Here is a 21,285-nt window from a genome sequence, read left to right on the forward strand (position 1 = left end):
ACAGCTCCTGGAGACACGCGCCATGTGAAACATGGCACCACGAGACTTTTGGATGAGAGGTAACACACGAGGACGCAGGCCGCTCGTGAAGAACCGCTATTACGCGGACTTCCCTCGATCACTACCAACCGTGACCTGAAGCCATAGACGACGACTCCACACACCATAATCCCAGGAATAGCATCAAATTCTTCTCTAAAAGCTTGGAAGATTGGGACCTCTGCGCAAGTCGTGGCCATAGTTAATAGTCATCCGGCATAACGTAAAACCGTGATTCATCACTAAACATAATGCGACCCCATCATTACCAGCCCATGCTTTCCCGCCGCAGCACCACACCAGTCGCAGCCGTTTATGTTAATGTGTTATGCTGTATTCAAACATTATGAATCACCTCCAAGGGAACGATCTATTGATACGTAATCACAATGGTTTCAGAAAACATCGTTCTTGTGCAACGCAGCTAGCTCTTTATTCGCACGAAGTAATGGCCGCTATCGACAGGCGATCTCAAGTGGATTCCGTATTTCTGGATTTCCGGAAAGCTTTTGACACCGTTCCTCACAAGCGACTTCTAATCAAGCTGCGGGCCTATGGGGTATCGTCTCAGTTGTGCGACTGCATTCGTGATTTCCTGTCAGGAAGATCGCAGTTCGTAATAATAGACGGCAAATCATCGAGTAAAACTGAAGTGATATCGGGTGTTCCCCAGGGAAGCGTCCTGGGACCTCTGCTGTTCCTGGTCTATATAAATGAGCTGGGTGACAATCTGAGCAGTTCTCTTAGGTTGTTCGCAGATGATGCTGTAATTTGCCGTCTAGTAAGGTCACCCAAAGACCAGTATCAGTTGCAAAGCGATTTAGAAAAGATTGCTGTATGATGTGGCAGGTGGCAGTTGACGCTAAATAACGAAAAGTGTGAGGTGATCCACATGAGTTCCAAAAGACATCCGTTGGAATTCGATTACTCGATAAATGGTACAATTCTCAAGGCTGTCAATTCAACTAAGTACCTGGGTGTTAAAATTACAAACAACTTCAGTTGGAAAGACCACATAAATAATATTGTGGGGAAGGCGAGCCAAAGGTTGCGTTTCATTGGCAGGACACTTAGAAGATGCAACAAGTCCACTAAAGAGACAGCTTACACTACACTCGTTCGTCCTCTGTTAGAATATTGCTGCGCGGTGTGGGATGCTTACGAGGTGGGATTGACGGAGGACATCAAAAGGGTGCAAAAAAGGGCAGCTCGTTTTGTATTATCACGCAATAGGGGAGAGAGTGTGGCAGATATGATACGCGAGTTGGGATGGAAGTCATTAAAGCAAAGACGTTTTTCGTCGCGGCGAGATCTATTCAGGAAATTTCAGTCACCAACTTTCTCTTCCGAATGCGAAAATATTTTGTTGAGCCCAACCTACATAGGTAGGAATGATCATCAAAATAAAATAAGAGAAATCAGAGGTCGGACAGAAAGGTTTAGGTGTTCGTTTTTCCCGCACGCTGTTCCGGAGTGGAACGGTAGAGAGGTAGTATGATTGTGGTTCGATGAACCCTCTGCCAAGCACTTAAATGTGTACTGCAGTTTAGCGATGTAGATGTATATGTAGATGTAGATCGGCAGCTTCCGCATGGAACGATAATTGCCTACCCCGTTTGCTACTTGTTACTGACCAGTGTTTGCGGGACTACAGAGAATGTTGCAACAAGTCCATTATTACCTGTTCTCAGGTGGCAGCTGCGTGTGTGACTGGGTTACGATGTGCACAGTACGACGACCCTCTTCTGCGGTGGTCCACCTGAATCTTGATGACGAGTAAACCTGCTCTCATGTTTCCACGCTGTCCATCGTCGGCCTGTAGTCATGTCCAAATACCTCAGAAATGTGGATACTACGCGATTCAGCCAGCTGGCCAAATGGTGACCCACAACGAGGCCCTTTTCAAACTGCTGTCAGACGGCAGTGATGCTGTCGGACACGGGTAGGCGCCACCTCCGCGTCCTTCACAGCGATAACTCGACATGTGACGCTGTTCGCGCCCCTCGTATACGCCACCATTCCTCGTCACAACACTGAACACCCACGACACTAGTGCGACCTGCTGGCCGTTCTACCTGTCCCAGACAACTGCAGCTCTGATCATTTACATACCCCTCTGTTACTACAGGTTGTCTGCCTTGAGCTGACTGCAATCTGATTAAAAAGAATTACACCAGACGCGTTTCGCTTTTATTTACAAAGCATCTTCTGTCGTTATTCTGTGAATTGGATACATATGTCTGTACATTTGCTTTTTTGATTGTTTTAGGTTAAAACAGCGTTTTCCTTAAAAGTTTGTCTGCAAGCTATTTCCGGTATTTCTTTACATAATCTGCTCCTTCCCCTGCTGCTAGCAGTGCCTGGTGTCGACAGGGTCCATTTCACATCTGCAGTAGTCAGGTTTAGGCATTCTGCGTTATTCCTTGTGCTGCACTATTTACAATTGACTTTCTTAACTGTTTTTCTTTCTTCACTGCCACAGTGTTTATGCCTATTCGTTAGTCCTCGTTCACGTGGTCTTGTCAACCTATGAAACGATTTTGTGTGTCTGTAAGAGGGACTGAGAGAGAGAGAGAGAGAGAGAGAGAGACAGTCACTGAAATTGTCTTTTTTTTTCAAGCTGGGGGTAGTGCGGGGGTGGGGGTAGGGGGAGAGGAAACACAGGAATGGGCCTGGACAGTGCTTATAGGACAGAATATCTGGGAGGAAATGGTAGTGATAAATGGAGCCTGTCGTTATAAGTGTACTTTTAATGTTGTATCAAGTGCTCAATCAGTTTAAAGAGAGCGTTTATGAGTTGTTTCTTTTCTGTTGTTTTCTTGGATGTGGTAGTGTTCCTGTAAGGTGACGAGGCGCTTTTCGTTGTTTATCCTTATGATTTTCATGTCTGTGTCTCTGGTTGCAATTTTAAGTTGGTGTTGCTGTAAGTGTTCTGCAAAAGTTGAATGATTTGTCCTGTACTTCCATGCTCTTACATGTTCTTTGTATTTGGTGTCAAACGTCCTCCTGGTTTGACCTATGTATCTTCCATCACATGTATTGCATTTCAGTTGGAATATTCCTGATTCCTGATATACATCACTTTTTCCTATTGTTTTTGCGAAGTATTTCTGAATTGAGTTGTTGGTTTGGTGTGCTATTTTTATGCCTTGTTTTTGAAAACATTGGATATTCTGTGTGCAATTGACCACTTAATATAACATTAAAAGTACACATATAACCACAGGCTCCATTTACCACTACCATTTCCTCCTATATTCTGTCCTGTAATCACTGTCCACGCCCATCCCTGTCTTTCCAACCCCCCCCCCCCCCCAACGCTTGCAAACCGAGCTAGGTGGCGGAGTGGCTAGCACACTGACTGGATTCGCATTCGGGAGGACGACGGTCCAGTCCCTCGTCCGACCGTCCTGAATTAGGTTTTCCGTGATTTCCCTAAATCGCTTCAGGCAGATGCTGGGATGTTTCCTTTGAAAGGGCACGGTCTATCTGGTCTCCTTTCGAAAACAACCCAACCCAGCCCGCTTGCAAAAAAAATGTCCACTCCTCTCACGTCTCTACCTACATACAAGACAATTTCAATTCTCTCTCTCTCTCTCTCTCTCTCTTACAGAAACTCAGTTGTAAATAGTGCAGCACAAGGAATAACGCAGAATGCCTAAACCTGACTACTGCAGATGTGAAATGGACCCTGTCGACACCAGGCACTGCTAGCAGCAGGGGAAGGAGCAGATTATGTAAAGAAATACCGGAAGTAGCTTGCATACAAACTTTTAAAGAAAACGCTGTTTTAACCTAAAACAATCAAAAAAGCAAATGTACAGACATATGTATCCAATTCACAGAATAACCACGGAAGATGCTTTGTAAATAAAAGCGAAATGCGCCTGGTGTAATTCTTTTTAATCAGATTGCAGTCAGCTCAAGGCAGATAACCTATAGTTACACATGTTAACAGCTACTGCGGAAGATGGCCTTGCAAACAAACGTATTTACGTACCCGCTGATAGGGCGTACTTGCATACGTGTACCAAGTCATAATGGGCTGTCAATGCAAACTAGACAGGCAGAAGAAAGTAAGTAAACTGCTTATTATTTCAAAATTAATTGCCATAACTGTTAACTAATTTATCCTACTGTGAAACAAGACAGTCACTGCCTTCGTGCAAAAACGTTCGCAGCTGCCTATAGAACCATAATTGTACCCAGGTGTCCACTTGTTCATCCGAATCAAATAAATGGCCACTCTTATGTTACTTCGGAACGCCAAAAATATGGAAATCGCATGGGGAGAGATCAGGACTGTACGGTGGATGTGTGTGTGGGCTTTCCCAGCTAAACTTCTGCACTGCAGTCAAGACAACCTTAGCAACATGTGGGCAGGCATTATCCTGTAACAGAGCGATACTGTTTCGATTTCCACTGCAGAAGTTTCGCCCGGAGGCCGGTACATATCCTCCCTACTATACCGATCTTTCCCCACATGTTTTCTATATTTCTGGAGCCCTGAAGACAGACATTCGTGGTCGTCGGTTTGCTTCAGAAGAAGAGGGGCGCGCATGAGTACATTCATGTTTCCATAGAGAACTGCAAATGTTTTCGCATAAAGACATTAGCTGTCTTGTCTCACAGTGAGATAGCTGTATTAAAAGTTGTGTTCATTACCTGTGAAATAATAAACAGGTTATACACGTTTTTTTCCCCATCTGTCTCGTTTCATTTGTTGAATCTTATAGACATTCTGAATAGGACTCCCTCTTCCCAAACAGCGGGTTGGAGCTTAGTTGTTTAATGCGTCTCATGCTACTGAGGAATTACGCATGTCGCCATGGGTTCTGGGGTTTCGAAAGTAAGTGGTATTCTTCACTAATATGGCTCCCCTGAACATGAAAATGATATTAATTTTTTTCCCGTCGCTCTCAGTTGTCTCTGCACAGTTACCCCTTCTCCCCACCTACTATATGCTATTTACTATTGATTATTATTGAAATTTATATAAATATGCTTGTCTTTAGGATGGTGAAGTAGAGGGAGGATGAAATTCAAAGCTTACGCTCCATTATTGTCACAGAAATCACCTGTTGAGTGCGAGAGGTAGAAGACGGTGCTCATCCGCGTTTTGTGAGTCGTGTTATTTCATCGAAGCCGTGTTCAAATGCCAGGAACGCAGTGTGTGAATAGCCCGTACACATTTTGTTACATTGTTGTGTAAATTAAGTGATCAGTACAAGACGTCGACAATAACACAATTTGAGCGGAAATCATATATTTCGGCATTAAGCTCGAAGATCATTGGAATAAGTCATTTGCTCCACACAGTGTGTCATACGTATGTGGTACAATTAATAAGCTAGAAGCTATATTCGCAGGCCACTAGGAGAGTGATACTCCTAGTTTCGGATATCTTGCTGTTAGGCGTACTGTGAGGCTCTCCAACTGCAGCTCAGACGTTGCTCATTGGTTTGCTTTTGGGAGAAACAGCTATGATTTAGGGCGACAAACGGCAGACACCTGCCGCAATATGACCCAACCACCTCACAGAGTGCAGCTGCTGTCTTCAGATCTGCTGCCTGTACATGTCTGCTGCCTCCCATATGCGACTATTCGATATGCTAGCAGGTCAGCCAACTGCCACATGATAACTATATGCACTACAGCAAGCAATCAAACGTCCAGTTGTCGATGTTTCGCTTCTTTCACTGTTGCTCTACATGAAAACGGTTAGAAATTAATGATAAAGGTCAAAAATAATCCGAGGACACCTCAGAATGCACATACACCAATCTGTCATCTATAGTCTAGATATGTGAGTGCGTTTAAACGTTGAGCACACGTAAGGTCTTATTTCGAAAATGAATTCAACAATTACAAAACCAAACAAGAACTTTCTCGCTTTCAAGGCATTAGCAGGATGACTACATTAAACGATTAATAGTAGGAAACACCGACGCCAATACTTGTACCCTGCACATATCCACCAAATCATCGACTTTTCTCTGTTACGCACATGAAGAAATGCACTTGTATGTGAACTAGACTTTCATATTTCAAGTCTGGGCCATATTATCCAAGAATAAAACAAATAATAGCTCCTATCCTCCAATTCTAATCGAGATTTTCTGGAGGTTTTCCTTCGTTGTAAGGCCAATTCTGGAACTCCCAAAAATTCTCAGTTGGGACTCCGTCTGCCCCATTACCAACTGTCCTAGTCTTCTTTTCTTCTGTTGTGATAAATACGAGCACTCGTTGGCAGCAGTTAAGTTGATAGCAGATGTCCACTCTTCACGTCTTTCTGATTTCCTCTTCATTTCTCCAGAGGTCTTACATACCCCATCTTTTATAATGTTGGCTATATACCTAAGCAGGAATGAGGAAGTTCGCCGCAGATTCGGCAGAAAAAAGAAGGATGGCTGGACACTTGTTAAGATATCCAGGAATAATTTCCATGATAATAGAGAGAGCTGTAGTGGATAAAAACTGAAGGTGATGACAGAGATTTGGATACATCCAACAAATAATGGAGGACGTAGGGTGCAACTGCTACTCTGAGTCGAAGAGGCTGGCAAAGGAGAAAAATTCATGGCGGGCCACATCAAACCAATCAGAAGATTGGACAAAAAGTTCCCAATTAACTTACTGTGATAAATTCGGTTAAAATCCCAAACTTTCGGTAATTGCCTCCATCATCGTCGTCAGGGATTAAGTCTTACAGACTACTGACATGGTTGGATCGGGATGGGAGTGGTATGGTACCATGCCACTTTACAAACATACCTTAAAAATTGATTTATTGTTAGCCTCTTCAAAACATTAAACACTTTAACACGGATGGTCCATTTAGAAAACTTTATTTAAACTCTGATAACCAGTATTAAAGAACATTATCAATTTCACAACTCCGATTGCTGACAGAAAAATAACATTGACAATAAACAGTTTGAACGAAGAATTATAAGAATCTTGAATTACGATCTTTTCTCCTTAAAGAAAATGATTACACCACATAATTTCACAAACGGCTGAATAGAGAAACCACTCAAGACAATCAGTTAAACATCAGATACCACCGTTGCAAATCCGTTGACAACCAAGGGATAAAGAACAGTACTTAACTTGTGGAAGGGGTTTATGCACCACGTTACTGACATTAGTTTTACAAATTGTAGATCGTTCAGTGCACTTGCTGGCCTTTCTCTTTACAATAGTCCACGTCATGGCACTTCCAGTTGGAATAACTTATGATATCTGTAACATTAACCTATTACCAACTTACATAGACAAGAACTCACAGCACTGAATTAAGATGTTTAATAACGGCAACAAACATACGTAGCCCCAAGCCCGCGCTCTAGCACGCACGCACTAACACATACACACGCGCGCGCGCGCACACACAAAGAAAATTTGCAATGAAAAGCAGTTACAAGTATTAGAATTATTCCTTGGCATTAAACGTCACATATCCATTCAGTTATAACGTTTTAATTTAGCCATCTGCGAATTAAGCCAATAGGTGATTGCTCCCTCTCATACCAACTTAACAAACCAACAATCTGAATGACTTCAAGGCACTTCAAATAAGAAGTAACTATTTGACCAATGCAAAACAAGACCACATGACTTAATGATACAATTCTGGAGCAACTGCCGTGCAAACAGTTTTAGTCAATTACTCGTATTCCACACGCGCTCAGTAAGTTAACGGCTAGTTCGCATCCTTGGTTTACGAGAAGCAACAGGGTCAGCCCACTTGATCGTATTAGGATTATAAACAATTCAGTGATCATCCACCCAGGTAATCTTTACGTAATGGTTGAGTAAAAGGAACTCCGTTTAAAGCACAAAATATCTAAAGTACGGTGAAACAACTACAACAGTGCATGACAGTTCTTTAAATATGCACGCCGTACTAAATTACAGCCACCTGAAGCTAAGACATTTCTTAACTGGCGAGAGAAACTTGAAAGGTGCAAAGTCGGCAAAATATCAAATCACGTAGACCAGCCAGCGGTTTCATAACATACACGCTCAGTAGTGCAATCCGGTCACAGGATATTGTGCAATAGCGGAACTGTAACCAGGCTGCGGGACACACTAATGCTTGAAACGGCCTTTTAGCCAGCAAACTAACAAGCGGTCACCGCTGCTGGTGAACACCAGTGCAAATTGCAAACTGTCCCCTGAGACTGGGGTCCAGTACTCTCGTCGGACTCAATACTCAGCGACCCCGCCGTCTCCGAACACTCACAACAACGGACAACGCGCCCCTCACTGCAACGCCCCCCCCCCCCCCCCCCGCCCTCTCTCTCTCTCTCTCTCTCTCTCTCTCTCTCTCTACCAGCACCCGCGTGACCGTCGCCTCGCGGAATATCCTCGCAGCACCGCAGAACCAAACTTGAAGGACTCGAGAGCAGCGGACATGTAGCGCGCGCTTAAGTAGCCTTCCACTCACAGACCCTCAGACCAGCGTCTCTGATCGGAAGACTCAATCGCGGACGACCATCGATACCCAGAGAGGCGCTACTGTGGCCGCGAAGCCAGTGCGCATGGCTCACCGACAAGTATTGGAAGATTGAGCTTTTATCACAATTTCAAACGGTACGTTAACTGAGAAAATCCAAGAACTCTGTCGCTGAAGAATTCATAGCCATATAATTCAAAAGACTGCTGACTCAAGACGAATCTTACTTATGGCCTGTCTATACGTCCCATTCCCTTAACTCACCCCTCTATTATCATGTTCTGGAGCCTATAATGGTACATGCTCAATAAGTTTCTTTCTTCTTTTGACCAATGATTTCTATAGACTTCTCTTTCTCATCCACTCTTTTAAGAACCACTTCGTTTGTAGCCATGTCAGTCCACGTTATTCTGAGCAACACCATGTATAACACCATATTTCGAAAGCATTTACACAGAAGAGTCAAGGAAATTGTTACTCCTGCCTAATATTGTGTAGGGCGCCAGCGAGCACTCAGAAGTGGCGCAACACGACGTGGCGTGGACTCGACTAATGTCTGTAGTAGTGCTGGAGGGAATTGACACCTCTGAACCCTGCAGGAGCGTCCATAAATCCGTAAGAGTACGAGGGGGTGTAAATCTCTTCTGAACAGCACGTTGCAAGGCGTCCCAGATATGCTCAATAATGTTCACGCCTGAGGGGTTTGGTAGCCAGCGGAAGTGTTTAGACACAGAAGAGTATTCCTGCAGCCAGTCTGTAGTAATTCTGGACGTGTGGCGTGTCGCATTGTCCTGCCGGAATTGCCAAAGTCCGTCGGAATGCACAGTCGATATGAATGGATGCAGGTGATCAGACAGAATGATTACGTATGTCACCTGTCAGAGTCATATCAGGGGTCCCGGATCCCATATCACTCCAACTGCACGCGCCCCACACCATTATAGAGCCTCCACCAGCTTGGGCAGTCACCTGCTGACAATCAGAGTCCGTGGATTCATGAGGCTGTCTGCATCCCCGTACACGTCCATCCGCTCTATACAATTTGGAACGAGACTCACCTGACCAGGCATCATGCTTCCAGTCACCAACAGTCCAATGTCGGTGTTGACGGGCCTAGATGAGGGGTAAAGCTTTGTGTCGAGCAATCATCAAAGTACACGAGTGGGTCTTCGGCTCCGAAATCCCATATCGATTATGTTTCGTTGAATGGTTCGTACACCGACACTTGTTGATGGCCCAGCATTGGAATCTGCAGCAATTTGCCGAAGGGTTGCACTTATATCACGCTAAACGGTTCTCCTCAGTCGTCGTTGGTCCCGTCCTTGTAGGATCTTTTTCCGGCCGCAGTGACGTCGGAGATTTGATGTTTTACCGGATTCCTGATGTTCACTGTACACTCGTAAAATGGTCGTCCCATCGCTCGTGCGTTGACTATAACACAACGTTCAAACTCACTTAAGTCTTGATAACCTGCCTTTTTAGCAGACTAATCAATCTAACAACTGCGCCAGACACTTATTGTCTTATATTAGCGTTGCCGGCATTCGCCGTATTCTGCCTGTTTATATTCCTCTTTATTTGAATACGGATGTATATACCAGTTTCTTTGGCGCTTCAGTGTAGTTTCTTCTATCTTCAGTCCCAAGAGTTCAAACCACACACCAAACATTGGCTTTGAGCTACATGTTCCTGATTTCGAGATAGGTGTTCTCTGAATTTAAGATTTCCTTCTTCTTGTTGAAGACAGGTTTTTCTTGAGCATTTCTACTTCTGACTTCTGCTTTATGCCATCCATTCTTACTGATCTTATTAACTAAAGAAGTAAATGAGTCAACTTGCTCAAGTAAGTCGTTACCTTTGTAAATTTCGACTTCGATTTTTTCTTCTTTATCAGATTTCATTACTTTTGTTTTTTATTTATTTATTTCCATATTATACTCTCTCCCCACAATCATAACCATTTTGATTGACATGGCTCCTAGGTCCTCTGCCTTTTAGCGAGGACAGCTGTTCTGCGTTGAGCCCTGCAGGATGCAGTGTGGCGTTGCAGTTAGCGTCGTGTGCTGCAGGTCATCAGGTCAAACCCAGTCACTAGTGATTCACCATTTTTGGAAAGTCCTAGAAATTTATTATCTTTGTAGTGTTTGCATATTCCGAAATATTCGATATTTATATAAATAGCAGCATTCTCTGTCCGGGAGTTGAGTCCTCCATTGTCTGTACGTTGACATTCCCAATAAAGATGCTTTCAGTGCTAACTATTGTACTTCGGTGACGATCCTGCTTTTGAATTCTGATCTGACTGTGGTTGCAACATCACAGGTGTTATCGGCTTATCTTGCCTATTCTATGGGCATGTGTTTGCATACCTGAATGTCAGCAGTCAGCACTTGTTTTGTGCTCTCGTAAAGGTAAGTTATTTAAATTGTAGTAACAGCTCAGCACAGGTTAGTCAGTAAAAGTTTGTATTAGTGTCTGTTTGAAGTTAACTGTTAAATACTACTTTTTTTGAATGTATTACGCTGGAAAACGCGAAAATATCGCATTTTTGTTTACATTTTGGCGCAATAAATGCTGTGTAATTATTAGCTCCGTGGTGTGGTGTGACTTTTGCGGTGTAGGGACCTGGGAAGTAAATGAGGATATGTTCTAGAGATAGGAAGATAGTGCAACAGGAAGGGAAAATTGCTGCCCTTCGGGCTGAATTACATTAGGCTATGGAAGATATGTCCGCAGCTCGTGGTCTCGCGGTAGCGTTCTCGCTTCCCGAGCACGGGGTCCCGGGTTCGATTCCCGGTAGTGTGAGGGATTTTCACCTGCCTCGAGATGCCTGGGTGTTGTTCTATTCATCATCATTCATCCCCATTACGGTCGGAGGAAGGCAACGGCAAACCACCTCCACCAGGACCTTGCCCAGTACAGCGGTGCGGGTCTCCCGCATCGTCCCCTATGCTCTGTCAAAGAGTATAGGACTTCATCATCATCATCATCATCATCATCATGGAAGGTATGGGTAGCATAATGAGGGAGAAGGGTGCAGAGAGGTCGAAAGTGACGATAGGTAACAGCAGAAGCAGACATACTGCTTCATCTGACAACCTTGTGGTAAATGTGAAAATTTTGACCTGTTGCTTCCTTCAGTCAAAAACAAATGAGCCTCAGGCAAGAGTGGCTCGTGACAGGGGACAGTAAGTATTCCAGCAGTAAGCTGAAAAGTAAGACTGTGGGGAAGTCAGTAAACAGAAATCAAGTTTTATTGTTATGTAGTTCTGATACCAGAGGTTTAGGTTAACATTTTGCAGGATACACTAAGATCAAAATACTAGGCCATCAATTATTTAAACCTCCTGCTGGTGTGGGTAAGGTGACAGAGGATTTAGGATCATTTTGTTAAGACATCCCCAAGGAAGATGTCTTTATAGTGAGTGTGATGGGCAATAGGATAGACAGAGATCATAAATACGGAATAGAGTATGAAGTAGTAAATGTTGCACCAGCATCGAGAGTGTTGGGTTTCTATCTGAGATGCCCTGATCGACCTCGTTTGATCTTTTCTGTCAGCAGAGTTGATTTGGAGCTGGAGAAGATGCTTACGGCGGGTACAGGCTCATGTATTCGCGTGGTTCCTGTTGATTCTCTAAGTAGGTGCGATCACACTAACAGTTGCCTTCACCTCAAAGGGGAAGGGACGGAAAGGAGTAACTGTCCGCACCAATGTCAGAGACCCTTGAGGAGGAGGCACTGTCGTGAGTGGTAAAATGCCAGTGGTTACAGGTTTCAGAGCAGTGTCAGGATAGAGAGGACAGCAAGAAAGTTTCAAGAGAGGTTATAACTTAAACAAATCTTCAGTTTAAAAAGGAATCTAAATAACATGATTCTGGCATACTACATCAGTAGAAATAGTTGTTAGCTGAAAATTTTCAGTAATTATCAGAATGTTTTCCACCCAATTATATCTGTGACAGTGTGACAATCTACCTATCACATTGATAAAAATATTCTAAGATTGCGAAATAAAATTATTTAACTAATTATATGATAAAACCCAGTTGATGCGATCTGCTTCTCTCAATATTATGTGACTACTGGTATAGTTGTCTTAAGTGTTACAGGATACAGTTTAGCAGCTCAGTGAAGTAAAAATGGAGAAAGGAGAGTAGCCACATTTACTTGTTACTGTCATAAATTTAAGAAAATAGACATTCACAAATTCTGCTTAGGGCAGCATGTGGAAGCATGTGCCACTGGACTAGAATTTCGCAAAACAGCTTTTATAATAGTAAGTATATACCGAGCATCTGCAGGTAATTTTGTTCCATTCATAAGTCGCCTGGAAGCGTTGTTCGCCTGCTTATTACAGTCAATAACAGTATCGTTCAAACCTAATTCTTATGCAAACATCTCAATTACGGTAGCTAATTGCTCAAAAGCAAATAGAAAGGTCTGATAAACAAAATTATACTACGAAACCAATCTCAGTGCCTTCTCAGACCATGACATACAGGTCTTTCTGTTCATGGTTGATAATCAACACTTCTATTAATAAAGTCCGCACCTTTTTTTGAAAGTTGTTTCGCCGAAAAGTAACGCAAACTGTAGAAACAAGTAATGTGGATTACTCAAGAAATAAAGGTATTTTGTACAACAAAAAGGAAACTGTAAATTGTATCTGTCAGTCAGGAAGAACTCAGATGTAGAAGAGGTAGCTCATTACCAGACATGATGCTAATTATTGAAGATAGTGATATAGACAGTAAAGGAAAAACATTACATGAGAAAGGTAGAGGTAACAAGATAAAGACAAAACGGGATATAGTGACGAAGGAGACTGGGAGAATGAATGATTAAGGATCAGATTGTATTAAGAATAAATGATACGTTCGGAACATGTGTGCAGCTTTGCAAAACTTTTTAACAAACATTTCACACTGTTACTGAGAAGACATAGGTTGTCTGGTTCGGTAGATACTGCCACGAAATATCTCAAACCAGCCATACAAATAACTTCAGTAATATGAATATGACCATCACTACACCAGTAGAAGTAACATCCACTATAAAACGTTTGAAACCATTCTTGTGGTTACAATAAAATTTGAACAAAATTAATTAAAAAGAGTTCTGAGTTTAATAACATATTAAGTTATTTGTGTAAACAGTTATTTATAAGTAGAACATTTCCCAAATGGCTGAACAATGCAGAAATTAACGCCTTGTATTAGAAAGATGATGAAATATGTCAAATTCCCATCCAATTTCACTTTTTCTAGCGATCCCGAAATTTTAGAGAAGGTGGTAAACCATAGGCTTCTTAATCATCTGATTAAAAACAACATAGTTCGGATTTCTAAAGGCTTCCAATACTGAGAATGCTACTTACACCTATAGCGATAATGTTCTTAATTCATTAGACAATAATTTATAGGTTATTGGCATACTTTCAGATCTGTCAGAGTCATGACTACATAAACGATGATGTTCTTTTCAGTAAATTAGAATAGTATGGTTTAACAAGAAATGCTGCATAATGAGTCTTTGACAGGAAACGAAGGATGTTAGTAGCAAAGCGTGCTGCTTTAAGATCTGAGTCGTAAGCCAACTGGGAACTAGTTACTCGCAGTGTCCCACAAGGTTCCATCTTAGGACATTTACTTATTCTTGTGTATACCAGTGTCCTTTCATCGGTAATATTACCATATTCCAAGTTTGTTTTGTTTGTCGATTAAACAAACATCACAATAAATGACAAATCAAGTGTAGTTTTATAAAGGTAATTTAATGAAATTATCATTGAAATTAATAAATGGTTGCTAGTCATTCTTTTTCACTAAATTTTGAGAAAACCCGCTAAATCCAATTCAGAAATTGTAAACCGTTTTCTCTAGTACATGTCAAAAATATGACAGTAAGAAGAAAGAGGCTGGCATTCATTGGATTACAGCTTGATAATAAAGTCAACGGGTAGGAGCACGCCACAGACGTCCTGGACCACCCAAACAAACCTTCCCAATATGTTTCCATTAGCATATGTCCTTTCCTATGTAAATATGTATAGTGCATATTTGTTTTATGACATGTTCCACGTCCTTGATTATGTCCACACTGTGTACGTATGGAATGAAAATTACATCTAATACAATCTAATTTCAAACTCTCTGCGGGTCTTCTCTGATTTTTCAAAGAGCCTGTAGCATATAATACTTAAAGATAATGGGCAATAATGCACAACCTTCTTGAATCTGCACTACTTCCTTGTTTATCCTGCCATCAACAACAGCTGTCTCATTTTTGTTAAGGTTCCATATCGCTCTTTGATCTTGATATTATATTCCCACATTTTTTCAAGATCACAAACATTTTGTCTCGTTTGACATTAACAAAGGCTTTCTCTGTGACTATCAAGTGCCACGCATGTAATTAAGTTCCCTTTCTATCGTTTCTCTACATCTAGTATTGCTACTCTGATTAAAGCTGTTTTTCCGGAATGCAAACATCCCCTTCTCCCCTAGTATCTGAGTCAGAAGTTCCGACACAGATAACCGATTCGTCTCAGCTTTGGCAGGTCGCTTGTGCACAACCTAAAACGAAAGACTGGATGATGTTTTAGCACATTACCCTTTCCCACCTCCCTGTTTTCCAGTAAACCAAATCTGAGGTTCATAATATGGCATCAACTAAGAACTGAAAGGATCCCTAGAAAACTGAAAACAGAGCATTTTTCGTCACTATAGGAAGGCTATTTTTTTTACCTTCGATCGGTCACGAAACGGAAATCATAGTGACAATCGATAATGTTTTGTTTACAACATTTAGCTACGTCCTCCAACTACTTCTCTACACAGTGGCTGCTCCGACTTAGACATATGTCGCACAGTGATACCAACTTTCTCATACCCTCTTCACAGAAAGCAGGCGCGCTGCGATTTCCACCAGTTTCCTACGCTCGTCTCCCGCTCATTATCTCTGTCAAAATGATGTCCTCGTAGCCTGCTGTTCATGTGAGGAAAGAGATGAAACTCAGACGTAACCAAGTCCAGGCTGTATGGTGGGTGATCAAACACTAACATCGGAAACACTGCAGAAGAATCTTCGCTGCACCTGCAATATGCAGCTGAGCACAGTCAAGAACAAGCAGGGAAAGCATGACAGTTAAATTATGTGGGTTGCACAAAATCAGGCAAAATCCCTCAGCAGGACTTCACACTTGGCGGAAGGGATTAGTTTCTTGGCAAATTTACACGCTCACTATGTGCCGAGAATTAAAAGTGCGACACGATGCGATAGACGGGCGTACTAGAGACACTGCACAGCACATCTGCGCAAAACTTCACCACATCATCACTTTGGTTTCGATTTGCTGACGGACCTGAGCTTGAAAACAAAATGCCCTCGTACATGTGGTCCGAAAACGCTTATTTTCCGAGGAATCGAAAAAAGAAGCTGTTACCACTGCCGCTTGTGCACCCATAAGGAAAGCGTGGCTGGCTGAGAGATCGAGGCAGATCGCTCTCCAGTGGAGGACCTGTGTTCAGTTTCTGTGTACACTTGTGTCCAAAATGAAAACCGAGCGGGGTGGCGCAGTGGTTAGCACACTGGACTCGCATTCGGGAGGACGACGTTTCAAACCCGCGTCCGGCCATCCAGATTTAGGTTTCCCGTGATTTCCCTAAATCGCTTCAGGCAAATGAGGGGATGGTTCCGTTGAAAGGGCACGGCCGATTTCCTTCCGCATCCTTCCCTAATCCGAGCTTGTGCTCCTTCTCTAATGACGTCGTTGTCGACGGGACGTTAAACGCTAATCTCCTCCTCAAAAAATAAAGCAACAAACGGAAATTTTGAAGGTTCCGTTCATTTTTCCACGAAGCACTATCAAATGGTTCAAATGGCTCTGAGCACTATGCGACTCAACTTCTGAGGTCATCAGTCGCCTAGAACTTAGAACTAATTAAACCAAACTAACCTAAGGACATCACACGCATCCATGCCCGAGGCAGGATTCGAAACTGCGATCGTAGCGGTCGCTCGGCTCCAGACTGTAGCGCCTAGAACCGCACGGCCACTCCGGCCGGCGAGGCAGTATCAACAGTCGATACTAATGTAGAAACAATATTAAGAATACAGAAGGTAATCAGCTGCAACGTGTACAACGGTAGATAAAAACGTTCTTCGTTTTTTTTCCAACCACCCACATTCTGACAATAGTTAATATGCTCAGTATGGGGTGTGACCACCTGTGGCATCTATGCAAGCCTGACAACGACAGGGCATGCTGTGAATGATGTCACCAATCTGATGTTGAGGAAATAACGCCTTTCTTTCTGAAAATCTGCTCACAGTTCTTGCAGAGTGCTTGGTGGACGCTGACGTGATGCAACCAGTCTCCCTACTGCATCCCAGACGTGCTCTATCGGACCCAAACTGCGAGAGCGAGCAGGCCGCTCCATGCGTCCAATATCTTCTATTTCCAAAAAGAACATCAGTCACCCGTGCTCTATGAGGTCGAGCGATATCGTCCATCAGTACAACTGTTGGCCCAAAACACTTCGCAACAACGCCGCATGAGATCTCAAGATCCTCTCACGTTGCCTGACAGCAGTTAAATCTTGCTGAATCAGCAGCACAGTTTCATGGAGAAGTGTTAGAGTGCTCAACATAATCCCTGTCCGCACCGTTATGGATCCTCCTACGTATCGGTCTCTTTCCAGAATGTTTGGGTCCCTAAATCGTGTTCCACGTGCCCTCCAGAAGCGAATCCATCGAGAATCACTCTCCAGACCAAATCGGGACTCATCTGTGGGAAGAACATTGGCCCACCGTTTGACCATCCAGGTGGCACATTTACCACTCCACTCTGGACGTTCCTTTCTGTGAAGACACGCCAGAGGTAAACACATAGCAGGTCTCCGACAATAAGGGCCACTCTGCTGAAGCCTTCAGTACACCGTTTGCCTCGATACGACACGCCCAGTGGATAATGCGAGGTCAGATGCAGGCTGCAGTGCAGTGCAGTGCTAAAGCTGTACCGCCGTGCCCTCACACCCAAATAACGGTCCACTCTTTCCGATGTCACACATGGTCGGCCGTGTCCTAGTCTCCGGGATACAGTTTCGGTCTCTATAAGCTGACGCCTCATCTGAGAAACAACAGAACGATCTTCTTCTTATGACCCTCCACCGCAGCGAGTCTGCTAGGGTTCTTCTTTTTGCCATACTGCAACGTCCGTGACTGTATACACAGCGACTGTGGATGTGCAACTACCCGGCAAACACTGCCCCCCTTAATAGGTGCCATGACGTCACTACTGGTGTGGTTGTCCGGAGACCGGAATGCAATCTTCCGTGCAGACCACCATCGTATAGGACATCCGTTGACAGTTTGCATAACTCTTCCGCTAATTAGTCTAAGGACGGTGAAATAGTAGGGTGTTACTTTAATTTTGGACACTAGCGTATATCTTGTACTACACTTTTTCTTACGATTTTTCTCTTGTTAGGTACTGGAAAGTACACAAAGAAAAAAGAATACTGCCCCGGACAGTAGGTAGCGCTAAATAACGTGCCGTAGCCTCTCTACGTGCTTATCATCTCTTTGGGCGGCACAGTGAAGTTTGCTCTCATTCGCAGGCGTGACCCCGACGAGCGACGCGTTCGCCGTGGACGTGACGGCCGCGTCGGACGGCACCGCCACCGTCAGCCTGCGCTGGGCGGAAGGCGTGGCGCCGGAGGCCCTGCAGGACCTCAAGTACGCCCTCGTCGTGCTGCAGGTAGGTCTCCTCTGCAGTGCGCTGTTGCCACAGAGGACATCCAGGAGTGCGTCGGTAGGTCTCCGCAGTAATAGCTTACCAGAAAAAATATTAGTCATCCCGTCAAGAGCGTAGACTGGTCACTTCGGAGCGCTGTGAATGATGTAGCTCCACCTCCGTAGCTGAGTGATCGGTGAGTCTGACTGAAATGTGGAGGATCCGACTCAACTCCAGGTACTCTCACTGACTTTTTCTTGATGGGACTATTGGAATAGGGTGCTCTCAGCCTCCTGACGCCGTTGGAAAGGCTTCTTGAGTGGGAAGTAAGAGATCCAAATGTCTGGAGAGGGGTTTCCTGACCCCATGCACCTCCGTACCACGTCAGAACGACGCCGTATGACGGAGGATGACACCGCGCCAGCCGGCCAGGGTAGCCGATCGGTTCTAGCCGCTTCAGTCTGGAACCGCACGACCGCTACGGTCGCAGATTCGGATCCTGCCTCGGGCATGGATGTGTGTGATGTCCTTAGGTTAGTTAGCTTTAAGTAGTTCTAAGTTCTAGGGGACTGATGACCTCAGATGTTAAGTCCCATAGTGCTCAGAGCCATTTGAACACCGCACCAGTCGGCTCCCTGTAGTCCTCTGGTCCTGTACCCGCAGTTCAAATTAGTAGATGGTGTAGAACTGGGTGGTAATGCAACCCACTTCCGTACACGTAATTCGTGGAGACGAAGTGGTGTGATCGGTGGAACCAGCGCAGTCATATGGATAGGGTGGATAGTTGTGGAGACTCGACAGAATGCAGAAAGGCGCTATCGTGTTCGAACACGTCCGTGGCCTCATAGCGAATGAATCTGCCCCACTTGTCGGAGTACAGGGACACACTTTCTAAAACGTCTATAAGGAATGTGTACCACTTGCTGACAATGGTGTCATGATGAATGAAAACGGCGCTGACAGCTGATAAAACTTGGTTTTGATTGACCACACTACCGGCTTCAAGACTTAAGAGCCACATCGTCAGGCGCAGCCAGCGCATTTAAGAAATGGAATATAACTATAACCACCCTGTATACGAGGCGAAGACGGCCAATGATCTCTTCAGTGCTGATTCACACCATGCTCGAACTCTTGGGAATCAGCGAAAGGCAGCGAGTAGCAAGGATGATGGGAAAGGGCCGCTACATTCGTAGTGCGTGGATAGGTTGAGAATTAGCGTCTGACGGGAGGCGTGCTCAGATAGTCAGTGCAGGTGCAATTACCAACGTATTGAAATGGCTTTGTGGTCACATTAACTGCCTAGTAAGCAGGAGACCCGGGTTCGAGTCCCAGCCCGGCATAAGTTTTCAACTTTCCCACTGATTTACATCAGTGCCCGCTCGCGGCCAGTATCTGTAATTCCTTTGTGTCTCAGTTTATAATTATATTTTAATTCTGAAATACGTAGGTTGCACCTGAAGATGCGGCTGTAAGCCGTGATACCAGTGATGTGGTCAATTAAACTCAAGTTTTACCAGCTGTCAGCGGTGTTTTCATTCATCGTGGGCTTCAGCAGCTGAGCATGCCCTGCATATAAAATCGTTTCTGAGAACAATGGTCGTAATATGATCCTAACCAACAGGGACAGAAAACGATTGTTACACCGTGTCCATGACAACAGTAGTACTGTAGTCAGTGAATGCAGGTCCATCCAAGCCAGTTTCCGAGCGACATTACGAAGGGAACTGCATGGAGTGGACATTTGGTGCTAAGTACCCCGCAAAAAGCCGTTGCTCACAGCAGCATTTGAAGACGCATGCCCTCGAAGTTCCAGATAGCACAGAACTGCATTGTAGCTGACCGGAGACATGTAGTGTGATTATACGAGCCACAGCTTTGTTTCCTTTCACGTGATACAAGAGGTTGGGTGTCCCGACTGCCAAAGAGGCGTTTTACTCGCAGTGTGTGGAGGAGGTACTTCTGACTGGCTCGCAGAGGGGCTGTGATTCCTGGGGGTGCTTTCCGTGTCACATGACCGAGGATGTTTATTTCAATATCCTCAGTGACCAAGTGCTGCCCTCGCTTTTACATCTTCGTGATGCTGGGCGATTCCCTTCTTAAAAGACGACACCACGTCTGGACACATCGTTATTGGCTTGACAAACACTGGGGCGACCCTTCGCACTTTGACTGGCCAATTAAGTCATCCAATTTTAATCTCACAGTTGATGTTTGAGGCGATATGAAACAGCGGGTGAGATGTAGAAATCAACTTTCCTGAGTTTGGTAGCTCTGTGGGATATAATAATCTACAATTGGCTTTAATTGGATATGACATACCTACAGGAACTTGCGGACACTCTTCCTCGCCTGCGTGGGGTCATTATCAAGGCACTGGCATCATTTCCATTGGAGGGGGGGGGGGGGGGGGCGGGACTAAATTTTTGTCCGGTGTGCTTAGAAACATCATTTAGAGTAATCAGTTACACGAAATTGTAAATGTTGTCCCATGTTGTTACTTACTGAAACAGAAAAATGTTAACAAACACTCTAAAGTGTAAAAACTGCATTACACGTTTCAAAAAATGCAAAACAGTACTAATGTATGACGCAATAAGCTTATTGAAACATTTTATTTCGTAACCTCGTGCGTTCAGAACGTACCGTATTTTTCAGCCGTAAACAACCCAGTCTTCTTCTCCTGGAGAAATAGCTGATAATGTCGTTACGCAGAGTACTATATCGAATAAGTCGCAGTCGCCATTCTTAAGAGATATAGTACACTTTGGAAACGAACGCAATTTGAATGGATGTGTGAAAAAAACACCATCTGATCAGAAGTATCCAGACACCTATTAGTGGACGTCAGTAAGAGGTCTGTGTCCACCCTTCGCCTTTATGACGTATTTAACTCTGCTGAGGTTTCTTCCTTTGAGGTGCCTGAATGTCTGTGGAGAAATTCTAACCATTCTTTCTCAAGAGCCGAAAGTCTACAGCTAAGTCGACGTCCTAACTTATCCCAAAGTTGTGAGATCTGAGTTTCTCCTAGCGTATACAATTTTCA

Source organism: Schistocerca serialis, chromosome 9 (assembly GCF_023864345.2).
Source record: "Schistocerca serialis cubense isolate TAMUIC-IGC-003099 chromosome 9, iqSchSeri2.2, whole genome shotgun sequence".
NCBI lineage: Eukaryota > Metazoa > Arthropoda > Insecta > Orthoptera > Acrididae > Schistocerca > Schistocerca serialis.